Raw genomic sequence first — 14,123 nt, 5'->3', positions numbered from 1 at the left:
ATTGCGTCTTTATATATCCGGGTAGTTTGTAACTTGATTTTGCTATTTGTAAACCACAAAGCATAAATCATGTGACGTAACACAACACCACATACCCAAAAAAGTCATGGTATTTACACTTAGTGTTTATTATTACCTGGCGTTGTTCTTACATAGATAACTCGGAACATCTTAGCCACTCGAACTAAGTAGGATAAGACTACGAGAAATGTTTTACATTGTGTATCATCAATCTATTTATATCTACAAATATCATTTTATTGATAGAGTTTAAGATATCACAGCTAGAAGTTAGAGCCTGCATAGTAATAAAAGGGGGAATTCAGTCTAAGAGTATACTATAGTTTGCACAGTTCTAATAGAAATCAGATTAATTGGTTTTATTCTGTGATATGCCAAAAGGCCCACGGTAGTGAAATATATGGGAAATGTTCAAACTCGCTTATAGACACATAGAGGTCGGATGGCTTGTATGCCGAACCCTGGCCCTTGCCAGTGTAGTAAAGAATTTGTTTGTCTACAACTACTCAAATCGCTCTTACAGAAGTGTGTTTACCTTATTAAATGCACGTTCTTGTCAAAAATAATTTCATGAACTCCTCAGTGGTTATGCATTGCATTTGTTTAACGTTCGTGACTTTGGCTCGGTATGGGTACAGCTTACGTGTTGTACCTGCTTAATCGTATTGATCAACGATTTGGAATTTCAACGGTATCAATCAAAATACTTAATAATGTCGTGAAATTGGTCAATATTTCTTGCTATATGTTTCATAAGGAATGTAGAATAATACATTGATGTCATATTTTTCTTCGTGGTTATGTAACAGAATTAGCCTCACTGAATTGTCCCTTTAAGGCACACTACATTTAAGAAACAAAAATTGAATTTATGAAAAAATAATATAATGTTAAAACATCTCTATATATGACCTTGAATGAAGTTACCAAATAAATGCAAAATTCCCTGTATAAATATATGGTAACAATGAAGGTTCGTTTTGATGTTTTGCAGTATAGTTATCACAGATCCGTAAACTTTAATACTGAATTTGTAGCATGCAATGACAGCTAAAGAATATATTATAACAATAGTGATTGTTTTTCTCTTACTGCAAGTTTTCGTGTTTCTATAATAATAATGACAAATAATAGATATTATATATGTCTCTCCTTTTATCATCATTTTAAACAATCATGTGTGTGTTCTATGTGTTTTGCTAAAGGAGCGAATTGCTATTTTTAACAAATATTTCGCTTTTTTGTTTTCATTTCTGTAATATACAGTTATACATTAGCAAGTAAAGCAACAACATAAAAAAATTGTACGAGAAATCGCATACTTGGACAAATTGTATAACACAAATGGAGATAAAGAACAATACATAGCACTTCATTGTTGCTATGACTTCGTTATAAACAAAAAAAGCCATCTGAATTTTTACCATGAAATGCGTACCTAAGTCACATGATAACCAATAGAAAGTTATTATTTTACATCAACAGTTTAGAAATCTCATCAATTGCCGTTTTCATATCACATCTTCCCACAAACAAGACTACTCTAAGTCTATTCTTAGACAAATAAATGGCCGTAGTTCTAGGCAGTGGTCATCAATAATTTTCCCATTTCGAATTATGACTGTGAAATCAGCATTGGACTGGTCTGGCAGGTACCCCATACTGTAATCGCTGAATGTTAAAGAAGCTTAGTAGGAGGTATCCACATCGGCCCCGTTAAGCCATACCCATGATCCCTCGGTTTCTTGGTCGCTGGCACCTAACCATGTTTTATCATGGTAACCATTTCCTGTAAGCAATAAACTAAAACCACAATAGTTTTCCATAAAATAAAGTGGAGCGGTAGATACATTGCTCACAAGATTGATTTTGGTTTTACATATCATGCAAACACAATTTGATAGGGATTTACCCTGATCAATATATTCATCATAACAAAGCAAAATTCGTATTCTGTTGTATTTTACCATATAATAAGATGCACCCTTAATTCCGCAAACAAAAACTATCTTTCACTACTGCCAAATTTCGCAATTTAAATTTAAAAACAAGTTTGCGAAGACTAGGGATTAAGATTGAAGTATTGAATCGAGGAATGCATTCATTGGTGTCACAATTTTTCTCAAGAGACGGTAGTGTACTAGGTATAATACTGGAAAAACATTAAATTTCCTTCCAGTGCCCATATAGGGCCAATTCATTCCTCGGGCAGCTATACAAATCTTACATATTTTGCATTTACAAATATAAACCATAAAACATATCAAGCGGTTATCATCAGATTTACAAAAACAATACTACAATTTATTTTGTATTTATCTTATTTTTCCAAATTTTTATCAGACAGAGTTATATAACATATAAACAAGGTGCAACATTCATTCCTAAAACATAATATTCATGTATTTTGTTTTACAATGAGACATATAAATTTGAAATTGATTATATTGCCAAAAAGGAGTAGGCCGTTATAAAGTTTAATTTGTATGAATTATAATACTTGAGTAATTCCCTCCACTTATCAATAGTTTAAGTCTCATATACATTTATAGACTAAGACACACGCACAGACTCCTACCATGACTTATAGATTACATACATACACACCTATTTTCATACAACCATACAAACTTACACATAAGACACATGCACGTGACAATAACAAACAAACATAGAAGAAGAAAAAGTTGATCACAACTACACAAATGTATCGATGGAATTATATTTATACCTAAATTTGATAACACTAAAGTATGTTTTACATAGTTTGACATATAACTCATCCACATATATATAACGACTATACTAGTAAACCTCGATTATTGATGAACGCCTGGTATTTTTAACATCATCTAAAATGACTAGCCGGCCATGGTCTTGCTCACATTGTGTTTTTGCGTTGTCCCAGTTCACACTATTATTGTACATCTTCACACATAAAGGTCCATTCTCCATCCATATATAGCCCGCTAGATGACAACCTACAATTTGACAAGTTGTACTTATATTGTCTAACAATATTTGATTCAATAGTCTTTGTCTAACACATGCATATCAAGATATTATATCAATCGTATAATTTTTTAATTTCAACAAATCTTATTTCAAAATATTATTTGAAAAAGGATTGAACAACTGGCATAACCTATATGAGTTCTCTCCCTAAGTAAAACCTAAAACATAGCAAGATATATAAGATATATGAAATAAGATACGCAGTGTTGTTTACAATATATAACAGTATAAACATATTATAATTATCAGATAAAAGATTTGAATGTTGACATTTGTAGTTATGCTCCACATGAACAAACTTATGCTCCTTTTGTGGAGAGCATAGGAGGACATGAATATTCCTTAATTTTTGGAATTGTGCTGCAAACGTCATTGGTGCATAACTTGTGCTGTGACAAACGCCGACACTTCTTAAGATCTTTATATCAAAGACACCTGCCAATATCTTTCAACAGATTAAAGTTGCTGACATACTTGTGTCAATCCTTCGAATTAATTAAGAATATGTTTTCATCTTCACATAATAAAGCATGAAAAGTTTTCACCCTGCATAACTTCTGGGTCGTGACTAAATGTGCATAAGGCATCATGCGTGTTTTCTGTAAATGTAAATGATTTTCACTGAATAATTCATCATAACTTACGGTGTTCCATATACTACTGACCAAAATAGTATGTCGAAACTTTCGCTCAGTTACGGTCCATATACACATGTAGCTTTCATATGCTTAAGAAATATGTAGAATAAGAAGAGATCAAGACCTTTCAACCTATCGCTTCATTGGCCTCTGTACCATCATTAAGTGAATGATTTTGTAATTCAGACTTAGATGGTAGTGAACAAGATGTAGGACAACAAACTGTGCCATCTTTCGGAAAGAAACGAAAAAGAAAGATAGATCTTATACTTGAGTTTAAACATTTGTTTCCGGATACACCAGGCAAAACAAATGCCATCTATCACGACGCTGATGTGAGTGATGCGCCACCTTTCACGTAACATATGCACCGTGTAATCCTCTGAATGAAGACCATTTAAAATAAATAAGATATAATAAGATAAATTAAGTACATGTACATATCGTATAATGATAACACTAAACTAAACAAATGTGAATGTTAAAATGACAACACATCTCCAAAATTTTTTCAACTACTAACAAAAACGTGAAATGAAATTGTAGACCACAATTTGACTTCATGCTTTTAACAAAAGTGCTCATTTTAGCACATTATATATAGACGCAAATATCATGATTGTTTGCAAAACTGCCAAAAATATTTTAAGCACTTATTTGTCTATAAAATTAAAAACTATCCGTTGTTAGTATCGTTATTTTCAAAATCATGGGAACAATTGGTAGTGATTTACATATAAAAAGGAGGATTCTGGTGGCCATGACCGATAAGCACTATTTTTTTCAGATACCCTGGGTTACGGACATCATGATATGACAAATGTTTAAGGTCAGGTCGGAGTCCCTCGTAAGTTATGGAGGGTTAAATAGGAGAGGCAATTTTCTGTTTTGTCCCGTTTTCTTTTAACCAACTGATGTTTTTGAATGATTTTTCATAAATGATAATGCATTTATAAATTGAAAATAAAACATGTTGGAAACTATAAATTAGTGTCAAGATATAGGGCACAGCGACCTAATTTTGTCAAAATGTCAATTATGTAATAAGTAAGTTCATCTGGTATCATAATTTACCGGAAAAAAATAGGCAAAGAATAGTGTGGATGGGATAGGATTAGGGAGGGGGAGCAGTGGGGAGGATGATGATTTTTTTAAAACTTTAAAACACAAATAGATATATTGTTATGTACAGAATGAATATAAATTGGCTTAAATATTACTATTTTCCAGTAATGAATGGCATTTGAGAGAATATAATTATATATAATACAATGCACATTTAAAACATTTACAAAATCATTATTGCATTTCAAAATTGTATAGCTAAGTTTTTGAGCAAGTATATGACCCTCTGAACATAAGAAAAACACATTTATGGGTGTTTAAAGTTCAAAGAATAAAAGAAAATCCACCCTTCCACCCTCCTCCCCCTCCTCATTCCCAACTCATTAATAATATTCTTTGCAAAAGTTTATAATAAGCAAATATATTGCTCAAAAAATTTAATATAACATATATAATTTTTTCTGGTGTATTGTTGCACCAGATGAACTTTATTCTTTAATATTCAACATTTAACAAAACTAAGTCACTATGACCTTCTTTTAGACACTAAGTTATATTTTCCAAAATGTTTTGTTTTTAACATATAAATGCATTATAATTCATACAAACTCATTCAAAAATATAATTTGGTTCCAACAAAACTAGACAAAACAGAAAATATCCCCTACTGTTTAACCCCTTATAACTCATAAGGGACTTCGACATGACCTTAATCATATGTCATATCATAATGTCCTCTACCCAGGGTATCTGTAAACAAAAAATAATGCCTATCGGTCATGGCCACCAGAGGGCAATATAATTAACATCCCTCTTTCTTCTTGATTCTTAATGACAATAATAGAAATGCGAAACCAATAGCTAAATTCAAAACACAATTTGATTATTTATATTTTAATATACAAAGACAGATTATAATATCTGAAGTAATTGGTGATGGCACAAGCCTATTACAGGAATTTAAATTGTTTCGTAAACAATATTTAATCCTTCCAGGGTACGAAGTAAAATATTACAAATCCACAAAGGAATAAGAATGTTCACAGTTTCTAAAGTTCCAGGCAATAATATAAACATCCACACACTATGCTGTAATAATCCACAGTTAAAGTGTTACATGGCGATATAAGTAAAGTACTATAGTAGCATGCATAATACTTTAATTGACTATATAACCATACGAGTAATCTCCCTTATAACTATATTAGATGTACTTAAAGTCATAAATAACAAGATATATCAATAATGCGATTTGAAACAAGTTGAAATTTGAGTTTAATCGGTACCCTAAATCTCGTGCTACGATATTGATGTGTTTCTGTATTTTATTGTAAATAACATGTTAATCTATTGATTTCAATATTTTTTCTTGTTTTGTCTTTCAGATAAATTGTTAGAGATATGACAAAAATGAATTCTTCACAACATCCGTTGTCAGAAATGCAAATATAGTTTTGCCTGATTTGTTTATGCTTGTTTTTTTGTCTTTGGGCTAGAATATGCTTATGGTGAAATATTTCATATCAACGTTTTTATTTTTGTATTTCATTTTTGTTATTTTTCAGTAATAGATTCGTTTCCTTGTGTTAAATTTAGGCTTTGTATGTTAATAATATTCAGGCAGATGAAAAACACCTTGTGATTGTTTTACTGTTCCAAAAGTCCACGTTGTTTTTTCCACTTTCAGACCATTTTAAAAATATACTGGATGTTGGATAAACATATTGATAGTTCACCAGTGTTATTAGATTGGATATTCCACAAGTGGAATATGACCGTCCGGACTTTTGATTGGTTGCGATTTTAAATACTTTGACCCAAACTACTTTTTTTCTCAGTGTTACGTCACAAATTGTCAATGTCATCAATAATCGAATTACACTATACTTCTGTGCTCCGATGCAGAACAAACCGCTGTTGAAATAGGATATGTGATGGTATAGTGATACACACTTTTTACGAGGAAGTTTACTAAGGAGTAGTATATTGTTTAAGTACCTATATAAATCTAGTTAAAAAGACGTTCAGCAATGAATGGAACTGTTGTTTATACAATTTAATTACAATGTTTTGTTATTAATACATTCTTGATAAAATTAAGATTTTTGAATATCAATGAGTGCCTTTTTGGTTATGAAGACATTATTACACATCATTTACATATGTCAGCAAATTACGTTAGCTTATTTTTTATATCAGATAAAACAAATCGAGGTATGTATTGGATATGGAATTGACTTTACACTCGTGAGCTATTTTTAACAATTTACATAACAAAGATATCAGCATCCAGGAGAAGACCTATTTAAGGACTTATATCAACATTTTTTTATTAGTTTAACGTTCTATTAACAACCAAGGTTATTTAAGGATGTGCGAGGTTTGTTGGTGGAGAAAAGCCGGAGTATCCGAAAAAAATCCACCGACCAGCAGTCAGTACCTGGCAACTGTCCCACATGAAATTCGAACTTGAGAGCCAGAGGTGGAGGGCTTGAGGATATATGTCGGGACATCTTAACCACTGGGCCACCAGGGCCCCACTCTATCAAGATAACATGAAGCTTAGACATGTATATGAACTATCGACTGTAGTAATTATCAAAGATAAATGGATTACATTATACTCCTAAATATAGCCAACGACTTACAAAGAATGACGAAATGACAATCGTGACTGAATCAGCTGATTGCTTGATAACTTAGGCGACTTAGATTGCAACAAAATGACTTAGATATCACAGAATTACAACACACATATTGTCGTAACAATACCCTCCCCATCTCACAATCTCAAACACGAGGTTTGTCCCGAAGCTTCATCCGACTATCCCTTACTAGATGTATGCAACCCGACTAAGTCACTAAAAGGATCATCACTTAATGGTTGATCCGTTCACCGTTACCAATTCTAATGTATACAACTGCATTAGTCAACCACTCATGACCAGGTCACCACGCTTGTTGAGATCTTAGATACGACACATAGACAGGACACTACACAGCTTAGCTACAAAACCTAGATATATAGGACTAAATACCTATAATTTCATAACAATGTACTCTCAGACTATTATCATAGCCAATATCGTTGATATGTCTCAGAATAGATCTCTTCGTTACTCTACTGCATAAATTAATAAGTGATGAGAAATGCATCGCACACATCAACAAATTGTATAAAAACAAGATGGTGTGTAAAGGACAATATATCGCACTTCATTGTTGCTCTGACGTCGTTATAAACAAACACATTTGACATAGAGGTACTCATGACTATCTTCGCAAGGACTTAATTCTAGTGTCACTTTTGTCAAATTGATAGAATTATGTCAGATGAGGTAGACATCCAAACTTTGGCGGCGAAACCTTGCAATGAACTTACTCGAAGTCCTTCCTAAAGTGGAGTCTCCTGATGTTTTTAGGAGTCGTTCAGGATTACATCGAACCAATTTCCCCCTGACATTTTATCTGATTATTAACAATAAAGGGAATATCTTCCCCTGAATCCACATCAAATTTCTTAAGATGCGGTTGACGGCCGGGCATGAACGTGGTTATCCAATATAAGTTCGATCATGTCATCTATGAAACCTCCTTTGGATGACGAATCCCAAATAACATCCTTGGATTTAGTACTTCTGTTTGCAGGTCTGATATTAAGGTGAATCTCCATCACACAAAATATCTCGGATGACTGCTATAGTGATTTCGTGAAAATTTCCTTGCAGTGGTTATAAATAGGAATGGTAGATATCATCCATCTGCATTAAATATTTACAGTCATAATAAACCATTTGAATCTTTGAGTGCCTTCTTGATTTAGCCAAAATTTATTCGTTAGCCGTCATGAATATTTCCATTCTTGTGGCAAATAATATCTTACATCCACATTCAACTTATAATTAAGATTTAAGTTAATCCCTATCAAGCGACCAATCAATCTAAGATTTGAATGTGCATATATATTGGAACGAAATTAGTTCTAATGAAAGTTGTGGTAGATGTCATTACTGTGATATGGCCAGCATGGTCCACTGTGGTCACATTGTGTGGAATGTTCGAACTCATGATCACTCGCTGTCCGTCATTACATATTGTGGTACGACGTCTTATAACAAACTATGGCTCTCGCCAGTGGAATAATACTTTTGTTATTTGAGAAATACTCGAATTGCTCTTACAGTACCGTGGTTACCTGATAACCCTCCACTGACTATTTGTTGTATTTGTTTAACTTACGTGACACTGGCTCGGATATGGATATAAAATACATATTTTACCTGCTGAATCGTATCTCTATACGGTTTAGAATTTCAACGGTATCGATTGAAGGAGTTAACAACATTTTTTTCATAACCTCTCCCTTGATACTGTCAAAATTTGCTTTGAGTTGAGAGTTCACCCCTTTGAGGAAGGCTCTGGGTTCTGCCTACTGCTCAAGACAAGCTAAAGTCTATAAAAGGTGGATGTTTCTTGTCATGCTAAGCATGGCATAAATGGAATGGGACGATTGGTTTGCCCTTTATCAGTACAATGTCAAAACAAGGCTCTATATACAGTGTATTTGTTTTCATTATATTTGAAAATTTCGGTATCCATTTCATTACCATATAACCTATAATAATCGCTCGGAAAAGGATTATTTTTTGATAAAGGTAAAAAAAATATTTGTTTAAAAAAATAAACTTTATTTGTTTTACATCGATTACGAAACAAGTTTTACAACTTATGTAAATCACTCTCGATGGTCCGGATGTAAGCGCGCGTGGGATCTTTGTGTGGGAGGAAACCGGAGTGCCCGGAGAAAACCCACGTGATCGTTCAGGTGACCCCTAACCTTTTCATGTCTGTGCCGGGAATCGAACCCCGGCCGGCTAGGTGAAAGGCGAGTGGCTTAACCACTACACCATCCGATCACCTAAATTAATTTGTTTCTAATAATATATATTTTGTCTATTTGTTGTTTTAGTCAAAGTAGGACATAGTGTTAACTCTAACTCTAAAATATATTCTGAAAAGGCAAATATTTACAAAAAGTTATGCAACAGATATTTTGTTTTACTCCAGATATGGCCATTTTGAGTCAAGCAACATAGTATCTGTTCGTACAAATTGTCCGTCTTCGGAAACTTACACTGTTATATCATCATTAATAGAAAAGAAATTAAATCCACACAAGCAATGTAAAAATGAACTGTGCTTTTGACTAAATCTTTAATTAAAGAAAATCGATTTTGCAAATGTATTAAAATTACATGATGTCTTACCTTTGTACAGTTTCCATAGTAACTTAAGAATCTTTCATAATCAAGAGAATAAAAATATAGTAAGTAATATTTATATTCCCTTGTACTATATAAACTAACAAAAAACGTGACCATTATGTCGTCACAAATGTTGGCGTGGTGACGTCAACTGCTCACCGTCAAAATGGCTGTTCCATCTTGTGGATTAAATCGACGTTGATAAATAGTATTCCTGATTTACATAATGTAGTTTAAACAATGTTTATGCGGATATCCTAAAATGAGTTGATGGTGTAAATATAAGCATTAAACCATCTTCCTATGTCATCTATGGTCTATATATATGCCAGAGCTTTGCAGATAATCTCCATAATGCGTTAATGCTGAAACACATAGCAGATGCTTTCTATAAGATGTCATTGACATCGAGTGTATTTTAGATTAATCATATTTTTATATTAACATTCCATGATAAATAGAACAGTATTGTGTAGTGGAACATATTATGGTGATAAATAAAAGCTAATGTATTGATTATGGAAAAAAAAAATATAAAATATGGAAACATAATAAGTAATATTCGAATCGGGCTGTAATATGATAAAAATCTACATTTATATTGCATTATTCAATAACTTGACTGAGCATACTAACTATACATAAACTAGATAGTTGTGTTGTTTTTCCAAATCGTAGTTAACACTGAACTTTTCTTGAACTGTAACGTACCCTTCAAGGTGTGCTTTACTTCGCGATTTGCAAGCATAACAATTTTTTGGTAGTGTTATTTTCCCGATTATATACTTTTAGACTTTACGCTACGCAATTTATACAAACACAAAATAGGCGGAAATCCTCCATCGCAAAAATGTTTTTGTATACAGTGGGATTTCACTGAAATGAAACATTTTGTAAATGTGTATAGGCTATATCGTGTAATTTATGTTTATATTAAATTTGAAAACTTTAAGTGACGTCCTTATATTCATGTAATACATTAGTATATCAATTTTAATATCATGAAAACATATTTACTAATCTATGTAATTCAATCTTGCTTGTACGAAAAAACAAATATCTCATAACGTAACAAATGACATCGGCTCTTGTAACGCCGTCTCTGATTGGATGAAACAACGTGACAATAATTTCATAGAAAAAAAGAAAAGTTATGGAGATATACACAATGCAGTCTGATTTTTATATTATATCTCCATATCACTAAAAAGTATAATTCAAGTTAATCCCTATCAATAGACCATTCAGTCTAAGACTGGATTGAAATGTGAATATATATTGGAACGAAATGATTTCTAATGAACGTTGGGGTAGACGGCATCACTGTGATATGGCCAGCAAGCATATGGTCCACTGTGATCACATTGTATGGAATTTTCGAACTCATGGTCACTCGCTGTCCGTCATTACATATTGCGATACGACGTCTTATATCAAAATATTGCTCGCGCGAGTGGAACAAAACTTTTGTTATTTTAGAAATACTCGAATCGCTCTTACAGTAGCGTGGTTACCTGATTATCTGTATGCTCTTGTCAGATAAACAGTTTTATCAACCCTTCACTGACTATTTATAGTATTTTTTTAACTTACGTGACACCGGTATGATAACATACATATTGTACCTGCTTTAATCGTATAGCTATACGATTTGGAATTTCAACGGTATCGATTGAAGTAGTTAACAACATCGCTGTATATGTCAATATTTTTTTGCTTTTTTTCCCCAAATCGTAGTTAATACTGAACATTTCTTGAACTGTAACGTACCCTTCAAGGTCGATGTAAATATTGGCATTTGTCCAGAACCATACCAATAATATATACCTCTGATATCAATCTTAAAAAAAAACCTTATCCACTTCAAATTTCTTTGAAAGAATGTCGAAATAAATTTCTACTGTCATGTTTATGGTACTCAACAGAATTATAAACATTACGGTAAGAAAATCTCGCGCTGGATTGAGTGTGCAGGTAAAGTTAAAAAAAATCTTAAAAACTTCTGATATTGTTTATTCGAATATTATTACTAAAAATAACATTTATATTTCATCGATTGAGATGCAAAGCACAAGTTAAAAGAAATAAACGCTTTCATCTCATAAGTATAAATATACCTGTTTTTCATAAAAAACAAAGAATGTTCTACTAATTACATTTTACTTCTCTGTCCTAGATCTAGACTATGCATACTGAAAGTAGTACACTTATTTCAGTCTGCATGACACTTATTTACTCCCTCCTTCAATTATTCCTCACCTATTAATTTAGTTCCAAACATGGGGCACAAATGTCAAAAATAACATTAAAGATGCATCTAATATTTCAAAACATTTCTTCAGGGGGACATGCTACTATAGCCATCGTTCTCCTTGTTATTAACCTATACATCGGATAATTCTTTTTACATTTGTCAAAGGGACTGACCGTTTAGTATGTATTTTTAACGAAAAAATACATATCATAAAAATATGTAAATATTAAGGACCTTTGATTTGGTTCATATGATTTTACACCGCTACGCCCTCGGTCATTATTTAATTCTGCCAAGGCGGTATATAACACCATATTGACCTAAACTAAAATATAATTGATATACATATATTATATTAAAATGTAGTAAATGACAATAACTGAAAAATAAGATCATGATATAAGTGTTCCCGTTCGACAGTTAAGCGCACATCACTTCAGAAAATGCATTTCCGGGAAACAAACCGATCTGAGAAGAAACTAAACACTAGAAAAGGTTTTAAGGGGATAAAATAATGGGCGGAGAATAATGGCTGTTTATCTACTTAAACAAACGTTATATATATACACACGTGGTAAAACAATGTTTTTGTTTTCTATTAAGGGTTCAGGGAGTCATATTTTATAATAAAAAAACTATAATGAAATGTAAAGAGAAATATCCATAAATAAATCAGGGAATAGCTGACACGTGTTTATAACTCAGTATAGCGTTGAGGATGTAGTTTCGTATAAGTGTCTATAAATTTCATAGTGCTAAAGTAAACTTTGCGGATCTCCGTTTAATTTGAGCTGTTCAATGGAACTTTGTATAGTGCTAAATGAGCTCTAGATTAAACTCAGCGGGCTCCACTTGGTGGCTAGGGGTGTGGATGCGTGGAATCAATCCCATTTTATCTTCATGCAGTTCGATCGATGGCGATCAAGGTTTGATACCTGGACCTAGAGCGCTTGATTTACGCCACACATGTAGATGATGGTTTCGACAACTTACTGTATTTATTATATATTCTTAATGAGTAGGACATATATAAAATCTATAATAATAGCATATATTTCTACTTTAGCGTATCCGGGACTGATTTTAACAAAAGACGTATACAAATATTCGCATGCAAGTGATATATATTACAATGTAAACGGAGATGTCGTTGATTAATGCCCCCTGGAAAATTTAGATATGCAGGGAGGGTAAATTGGCGGTAACTGTTCGTGACACAGATAGGTAACTAAACCTGCATCCTGTTTGCGTGGTATTCATGGTACATACTATCACTCTTTGTCTATGTAAAACGCACCACGCACCTTCAGTCACATTGTTTTCATTTCATTTCTTATATACATGAATCTACTGTAATATGTTGTTATATCATTACAACCTTTAAAGGACAATCTATATGAAATATACCGTACCTGGCATTCGGGAAAAGTGAGAACGATGCATCATAAACAGTGAAGGTATTATAATGAGGCTAATATAAACAAACATTCAATTTGTTTAAATAAAATCTCATAGTAATAATATCTCTGTTAAAGTGAATTATTTAAAGTCATTTTCATAATTATCCCCCCTTATGATGATATCAATTTATCTAGTCTCTATTGGTGATGAGAGTGTTTATACATTATGATAGTAAAAATACTAAAAGAACACTTCTAAATCACGAACAATAGTTAACGGTTAGTCCACCATAGAACACATATCCGAGGGTTGAGAAGCAACGAAATAAATCTTCCTTGACTTTGAAAATGTATTCCTATGAGGAGAGTTAATTATGATTTTAAACTTAATTTTTCGTTTTTCGAGCAGATTACCAACCACACTTATAGCCCAGAAAGTATCCAACAGTTCTGTTCTCGTCAAATA

The sequence above is a fragment of the Argopecten irradians genome, chromosome 6 (assembly GCF_041381155.1).
Source record: "Argopecten irradians isolate NY chromosome 6, Ai_NY, whole genome shotgun sequence".
Lineage (NCBI taxonomy): Eukaryota > Metazoa > Mollusca > Bivalvia > Pectinida > Pectinidae > Argopecten > Argopecten irradians.
The sequence above is the reverse complement of the archived record's forward strand: the minus strand, read 5'-3'. Positions refer to the sequence as shown.